The sequence below is a fragment of the Rhea americana genome, unplaced genomic scaffold, assembly GCF_003343005.1.
Source record: "Rhea americana isolate MKP2758 unplaced genomic scaffold, rheAme1 scaffold_86, whole genome shotgun sequence".
Lineage (NCBI taxonomy): Eukaryota > Metazoa > Chordata > Aves > Rheiformes > Rheidae > Rhea > Rhea americana.
Window position 1 is genome coordinate 3662175 of NW_028187044.1, and position 8749 is coordinate 3670923.

An 8749-nucleotide genomic window follows, 5' to 3' on the forward strand; every position below is an offset into this window, starting at 1 on the left:
TTTTTGAAAGCTTCACAAACAGAATTTCTTGAAATATCTCAGTGTTGCTGGCTCTTTGAAACAATGTTGCTTCAGTTGTTGATATCACKATGAACTTTTATTATAGAGAACTTCCTACTGAGGGAACATCCATGGCAGAAGTATAGCACCTGGGGCTCTGGAAGTTGTTCAGAATTAATAGTTATGCAAAGATGCATCTCAGAAGAGTAGTAGGGTGGACTGAAGCACAGAAAGAAGGCTCTTTGAAGGAGGTAAAGAAAGAGGTGTAGGCAGAGTCAGCACAGAGACAAATGTCATGACAGAATGGAAACAGAACATGACCAGAAGCCAGAAACCTAATGCCAGAAGTTTATTTTTCCTGTAGAAGAATTCAGTGAATTTTTGTGTTAGAGTTATAAGAGGACCACTAGAGGAAATCTCCTGGGAAGAAACATTTGTAGAAACATGCCCCACTGACATTTTTACCTAGAACAGTCTTTGTTGCTTAATTCAAATAGTTATGAAAAATAGCAGAGTCACGTGAAACAGGGATGATTCCCTTACTGCTAACACTATAATTATAATGTCCTTCTTATTTCTAATGAAAAAATATTGGAAGTAATTTAAGTGCTCCTCTTCTATGGATGCACATACATATATACAGCATGTAGAAACCAAAGTTCATGATAACAAAATGCTACCACATGCACTTGACAGCATCAGGCCTAAGGCCTAAGTTAGCTGAGAAAAAGCGGTACAAGTGAGCATTGGTGTGTATAATTCTTTGAGCAATTTTTTTTTTTTATGGTGTGCTAGATTTCAAGAAAGCAATTTTACATATGCAATATTTGAACAGTCATGAAGGCCTGCTGACATTTRCTGGGATTACATATAAAATTCTGCCATGGATGCAGAGAATACTAAGCTGATTCTCCAAAAGGCTAGTCTTGTGTTCTCATATGAAAAGAGATTTATTGAGTGCAATGTTAACAGCTACCATATTGCTGTACTCCCACGTCAACGCAAATGTTGGCAAAAGCTACTGTGCCAGCTGCCCACTTACACACTCTAGTGGCACCTTTGCTGTTCCTCAGATCCACAAATTGCCATTCTCATCCAATTAATGCTCAAATGCTGTTTTCTTTTCCTTGCCTCGCTTATTTAACAGAATGTATCCATCAAAAAAGATGAAGGTAACTTCACAGTAGTTTTTCAAACCAAAAAGTTGCAAAGTTAAGACTCTTTCAATGTCAGAAAACATCCTGGAGTGATCTGTGGGAACTTATGAAAGAGAGCCAAGGATTAGCACTAACAGTCAGGGGATTAAACCTGATTTAAAATGAGCTCTTGTATTCAGTACATAGGGCAGACATCTATGCCTATAGCTATCATGGAACAAAACTCCTTGCAGTTACACTGATCCTACCTCTGATCATGCCCAAGAATGGGATTTTTGCCATGGCAGGTGAACAACACGCTGTTTAGCTCAGTACAAGAATGCAGAACAACAGCAGACTCCCCATGGCAGAGCGCTCCTCTGTACAAGATACTGTGACTTCAAAAATCAGCATTCATACCTAAACTGTCTACGTAGGTTTTGCTCTTTTGCCCACAGACTGAACTCCTCCAGACCATGATGGTTATGTTTACCGTCAGTGAAAGCAGGGGAGCTGCTTTCCCCTCTTGAGTGCAGAGAAAGGTGACAATCATTTATGATGGCTTTTCCTCTCTAGAAGTATTTTTCTCAGACCTAAAATAGGCTCTGCCTGCTGACCTCCAAAATGTGCTGCTAGGGCATTTATTTATGGGATCTGCTGACAAAGCAGGTCTGAGGAGCATTCTGAGAAAGGACAGTTGGGAAGTTTCATGTTGTACTTTATGAGAAGGCATACAAAGACTTGGATGAGTGTCCCTTTTTATTTTGAAATGTGTTTATTTTATTCATAGAGTTACATTTCTTTAAAAAAGAAAAAGCTTAGTTTGGTCCATGCCATTTTTGTGCATGTGATCACTTTCCTCTGTCTGTGAAGCTTTGTTTTGGTTAGCAGAAGTGATTTAATACTCCATAGACCTGTTATGTACAAGAAGCGTGTAAAGATTGAACTGTGGTGTTGTCGATTATCAGAACATGAGGAAAAAATCGTTGTTTTTGATATAGGTGCTTTCAGAACTCTACGACCACTTCAATATTTTGGAATAGAATTCTGACAGAACATTGACCTTTATCTAAATGACGTCTATGACAACATCTCTCCAAAATAAAAGCAACAGTACTGTTCTTGTCTGGACTTTGTTTCCTAAGTCAAGGAGGGTTCTTCTAGAAGGTTGCTATCTGAATGCTTTCAAGACTTCTGATGTTGTAATCCATTGCTGCTTGGTGTTTTTTTTATTCTCAATAGGACATTTACTGGAGAGATGAAGAAAGAGTTGGCCATAGGTAATCCTTTCAGTAGTTCTCAGTGTACGCTTGCAGCTGGGGGAAACTTTGCTGAGCAGAAATCTGGAGGTTCTCTCTGTTGTGGTGGTATTTGTCAGTATTCCCATCTGCACTGGTCTGCACATTTTGGTGTATTGCCATTTTAGGGACATCTTTGAATAGTTTAGAAGCAAAGTCTAAAAATAGACATCCAGATGCACATCTCTTAAAGCGGACGATCTTTTACTAGTCAGACTTCCTGATAATTTCATCCCTTTACTTAATTCAGTTGCACATAAAGCATTCCTCCAGAAAGTTACAAATTTGTGTTTGCAGTTTTGATGCATATTATGTTTAAATTACTTGAGATAGTGTCATAACAGATATAAGCTAATTATTCTATCATCAGAATACAGTACCATCAAGTTACAAGTGTCATTTTAGAATGTCTTTCTGCAAAACCTGCTTATGCTGTTCTGCTGAGGCGATTGGGGCTGAATTCTTCTGTTTCAATCAGTACACTGAAGTCAATAAATTTACCTGTTGTCACTAGGAAGAACATAATTTTCATCTCAGGGGATTTTGTAGAAGATATTCCACTTTTCCTCACTTGGCAAATACATACAGCTGCTATATGTAAATATTTGTATTATATATCTGCTGTTGTTAGGCGAATGAATTTAAAAGAATTAATAAGGACAGCTCAGCACAAGAGGCCTGGGAGAGGGGGAGTGAAAACCGTGACTTCAGTGTACAAAGAAAAGCAAATTTTTTTAAAAATAGAAAGTGTTACTTCAGAATTCTAATAAGCCATATTAGTAACTCTTAAAATAGTAATGCCTGCTGGGACATGGGTAGAGGAGCACTAAGAAAGATCAGCTGTCCAGTGTCTGCCAAATGATACTGCTCTGCAGCCGTTGGCCTCCAACACAAATAGCTCAGCTACATTTAAGTATTCTTACTGGAGGCAATCAATCACATATGAAACAGAACAGTCATAAATAAAGTCTCCCATTCATATAGATTCAGTTATTTTTGCAACTAAGCTATATTTGTGTCCAAAAGAAATATTTGGATAACTAAATATCTCCCTCTTAGAAGAAGGTAAGGGAAAAAACAGTGCAAATTGTTAGCATAGGCCAAGAAATATTTGAGATGCAGAATTCAGTGCCCAGATGCATTTCTTCTTCAGAACCAAAGCATTACCCCCCTGTGCAACCTTTCTAAAGATGCTGGAGCCTTAGGCTTAAGTACCTAAACGTCACAGTGAATAAAGAGATCCAGACGGTCAACTTATTGCTCATGATGGAAGACAGTGCAGCAAGTGGAAGGGGTAAGAGCACTATAGGAATATTGTAAAAATGCACAGATAGTTTAAGGGAAATTGTTAATAAAAAAGATGTCTATGAGCAGAAAGGTAGCCCCTTGGTGTTCCTCATGGCTCTGTGTTTTTCAGTGTGAAAACTGAGGGCAAAATGTCTAAGAACATCGTAGAAAACAATGTTTGGCACACAAAGATTGCTTGTTTTAGAAATTTCAGTCAAGTGTCTATTTGTATACTGTGGAGCTGCCAACTGTCTGAAGGAGTTTACCTAAGYTGTGTTGAACTCAGTTACAGACATAGCACCAGGGAGATGCACAGACAGATTGACTTTGTCCTATACTTCCTTACTGGGCACAGGACAGCAGAGACTTGTAACATTAATGTGTGAAACGAGTGCTAACCAACAGAACCACAGAGTTCAYTAAGGCTACAGTAATCAGCCACTACGGTAACATATCTAGTCACGTTTGGTAATTTGGTAGTTAAATCTGTGAAAGTCTAATTTTATATATTCTCCGTTGACTGAATTGAGTCAGATGATCAATATATCATTACTACTTTTCCCYTCAGGAAATAAGAACATATAGCAAATCTTCCCCTTTTTGTGTGTGTGGGAGGCCTTCCTTTCCCTCTTTTTGGCCATTTACTCTGTTTTATATTTCACATCTACTCTGCAGGGCTTAGGAGAAGRCAGGTGCAAGTACTGTGTATGGATTTCTTCTGCCTTTGATATTTCGTTGTAAATATAGCCAATATTGAGAGTTTAATGTTTTTCTTTTCCTTGAGTTTGGCCTTGACTTTATCACCAAGGAAATGCAAACGTACAGTTATTTTGTGTTTTAAGGACAAATTACTGTAAATAGAAACAAAAATTGACAAGTTCGTGATAAAGTACGTATGTTTAGACCATGTTCTCAATTTGAGGGGCTGATAGTCAAGCACTGAAACACATTTTAACATTAACTAATTTCAGAATTATAGTTTTTTGAGTAGAAAAGGCATAGCGTAGCCCTTTAGTTTATTGCTTAATGTAGTGACAAGGCAGAGGTGACATTTCTTGATTTCCTTCTGTCTAGTCTTTTCCTTTGAATCATTCACTGAATAATTTGCATAACATTTAAGTTTCTGTGTGAGTCTTATCACCGGCAAATTTGTTCATTAGATTGTATACAAAGGGCAAATATATAAGGAACTCTGAACACAGCTAAACTGAACTCATACAAAAGTGTGCGTGTGTGTGTATATATATATATACACATACATACATACATATGTGTATATATAAATACACACACACACACACACACACACACACACACATATATATAAAAGTATTTTCTGAGCTCTCTTAAGACCTGATTAGAATCTCACTTAAAATCATGATTAGAATCTCCTAGGAGCCACCACTTGCTGAGTTCTGTAAATCTGTGAGCCGTCCGGTCCCTTTTGCACAAACGTAACAACATGGCCTCCCAATTTTGATGTGGTTCCTGTATGTATGCAACTTTCTGAAATCTTCTCACATCACTACAAACTGCCCCCGCCCATGAACATTTTAAATCTCTCTGAGAGGTATAGGTCTTGTATGTGTTGGCGTTTTTGCCAATTTTTCTGCATGCCATCTTCTCAAAGCTTGAAGTAAGATACATGCTATAACAAAGCAAGATAAAGAGAAGACAATAATAAATATGAATGAAAAGGGGAAAGAGCCTCTTGCCATTTTCCATCCCTTCTGACATTCTTGCTTCTTCTTTCCCTTTATCTTTTTTCATGTTCTCCTCTCTCTGCCATCAAGATTTTAAATCTTTTAAAGTCGTTCTGTCTGTCTTTCCATACTATGAGCATGAGTTATAAGGAATGAACAATAATGAATGAATGCAGCYCTCTTTCTCAGTGGCAAACAGTAATATGCTTACAGCAGGAGCTGCTGATGCAGTGCATAAGGAGACTGTACACTGAGTAGCGCAGCACAGCTTCATAAATCAGCATGCAAAAAAAATGTCTGGCAGTTTGAGTCATCAGGTGATGTAACTGTTTAGGAGGGACTATTTTCATTTTCTTCCAACCGAGTCTACCCTTGAAATAACCCATTTGCAATCTATAGACTCCAGTTTTCAGAGGTTTTGGTTTAGGTTTGGTTTGGTTTTCCTTAGGATTAAAACATACTTGCTTAGTTACTTGCCATTTCGTATACTGAATATCTGGTTAGCTAAGTACTTGCTACTGGGTTATCATATATGATTCTGTGGCAAGGTGCAAGTCTTTTATACGGTTCATGTATCTATTTAAAAGAGGATGAATTTTGTTTCTGTCGGCCCTTCATTAGCTTTGGATGCTCAGAAAAGACGTTGAATAAGGCAATACCCCTAACTGCGTTGAGGTCTAGCTCCCTTGCTGTTTTTTTGTTCAGATTCTGCACATTACATGTGCTATTTCTTAGTTCTTACATAATGACATTATATAAGAGAAGACTGTAATTTACAGAATCACTTACCATATTAAGCAGTGGATCCTTATTAGCTGCCTGAAGCAAAAAGGAGACACGTGGCTGTGCGTTTGGAAACTGGTTATTTACAATACTCATCAATGCTTGCTGCCAGTCGTGGGCACATGTCAGCAAATGTCATTATGCAGYCCTCAAAATAGAATCAAGCTTGGCCTGGACAGTGCTGAAACGATCGATAAATGGTGTCTGAACAACGTAAGCRCGTGGAGTCGTTCCCGGCAGCAGCCTCCCGCTGCTCGGGGAACCCAGGGACCGAGAGCTGCGCCAACGGGTGAGCGCATGAGCGTGAGCAGGGGGTGCTCAGTCTGAGTGTGCATTTCAAGCTGAACTCCTTGCACCCCCAAAAGTCGTGCTTTTCKCTTCGTGCCTGTGATTCGTCCTCGCGGAGAGAAGCACGGTCCGTGTCTGGCTGCTGACCCCTGCACCCCATGTATCCTCTGAAACAGGACTGGTTACCCTTGCCACCTGTTCTTCCTTTCTCCTGATGAGCAAAGAGAGCCAGCAAGAGAAAAGCCCCTTGGGGAGGAGAGAGGCAGAGGAGGAAGCAGCGTCAGAACACCAGGGGCTCTTGTGCCTTGATCCCAGACTGTGAAAGCTCGGCACCAAGAGATGACCTCGTGGCTCTGACAGCGCTGCTGTAATTGCTGGGTTGTGTGGAAGGGAACAACTTGCTGGCCTCACATCCATAACTTTGCCCAAATCTGACTTCATCTGCTTAGCTCTCACAAGAGGAAAAAGATTTGCTGAATAGCAAAACATACTGCTGTGTTTCACCTCYGCAGGAAGTGATCTTTTTATTTAAAGGCAGTTACTGCAACAGAAGAAGCGTTTGTGACTATGGTTTTTGTTCTTTGCTTTTTTGACCCTTCTCCTTCTCCCCCTTTACTAGTTCTCCTTTAARTTGTGGCATGAGATCAGGGGAGCTTAAGAGCTTAAGTGACTTCTTAGTGTATCATCATTTCAAGATGAATAAGCATTCRTGAAAACAGCCTGAGGGAAGGGAATTGATGTAATATTTGAATGCCCTGACTTTATAATTCATAGGAAACTCTTGGCAGGAGTGTGCCCAGTGCTGACAACTTTGCCTTAGGGTTCAGATGCAGTAATAATACTCCCTGGCTAGTCGAGGGGGAGGAAAAGGAGAAAACAACTTAAAGCAATGAAAGAAGATACTTGTGATTATTGTTGTAGCAAAGCTTCTGCTCCTGTGGCCTGTGGAACCACAACATGATATGCTGGAGAACTGACCCCATTCCCAGTTGCTGGCCTTGCAACTGTGCATGGGATTGCAACCTCAGTTTGGGAACAACTGAGAGGCTTTGGGGAGCAGTGAGGAGAGGCAGCTGGCTGCTCTGCACAGCTGTGTTTTGAGATGAACAGTCTTCTGTTGAGGTCAGTGAGAGTTTGACAGTATAGGGAGTTCAGAGCACTGTCTCTGGAGAGGGTAGAGAAGTCCAAAATGAGAAAATAAGAATAATACCATATAGTCTCTTTAAAATCGATTGCATGATCTGTTTCAGTTGAGATATATTTGTCCATAATGCTTTTTTTTCCCAGCAAGAATCAAGAACGAGGTTTTGCTCCAAGATGCATTCACAATCTGCAGAAAGCTTGCATAATATTTTCATTTAGATAATGCTGTCAGGCAGTCATTTTAATGAGTGCTGAAAACCCCAAACCAACTGTAGTCTAATCCCACTGCTCGCTCTTATTTCTGTATTGACACTCCTGGCAGCTCCTAGGCATTTGCTTTCTGCAATGAAACAGCCACACATTGGGAGTGAGTATCTTTGCCTAAACTGCCTTCTATTTAATATTGCTTGCTGATAAMAACTGTTCTCATACGTTCTAGATGGCACAGTTTCAAATACTGTACTATACTGTCCTGTAATACTTTCAAATATGCACCAAAATAAAAACAGGAGCCAAATAGCTCAGATTTCCTCATGTTAGCYATGATGCTCAGGCACGTTGTTTTTTTCTTAGATTATATTTCTTCCAAGTTTTAATTAAGAAAACAGTTTTGAGGTACTTGGCCATATGGAGCAACCCCTGCTTTCTCATCTCCTTTCACAGCTGTCCGTCCCAAATATGTCTCTCATTTGTCAGCAAACATCCCTTATTGTTAAGCATGGGAAGAAGTATAAAAAACATTCGAGTACCTTCTTGTTCCCCTCTGCTTGTTCCCCCCTCTTCCCGAATTATTTGCTGTCACATTTACACCAGACATTCCTGGTGCTGTGCTGGAAGCAGGACAGTTTGCCTGCAACTCAGGTAGAGGCCACTCATGCATTTTGGTGTTTGTGATTGCCCTGTTATTAACTCCTGAGGACAGGAGACCTAGTGGCCAAGCTATAGATAGTCTGAGGGCGTAATACGTGCTGATCTCATTAACCCTTGGACTCGGCTTGATTTATACTTTGTATCCTCTGCCTAGTTTAGAATGATGCATTACTCAACTTCTAGAAAGAACAAAACCACTGGCTAGGTGATAAAAAGTGGTGGCAGAGCATTTTTGCTCAGG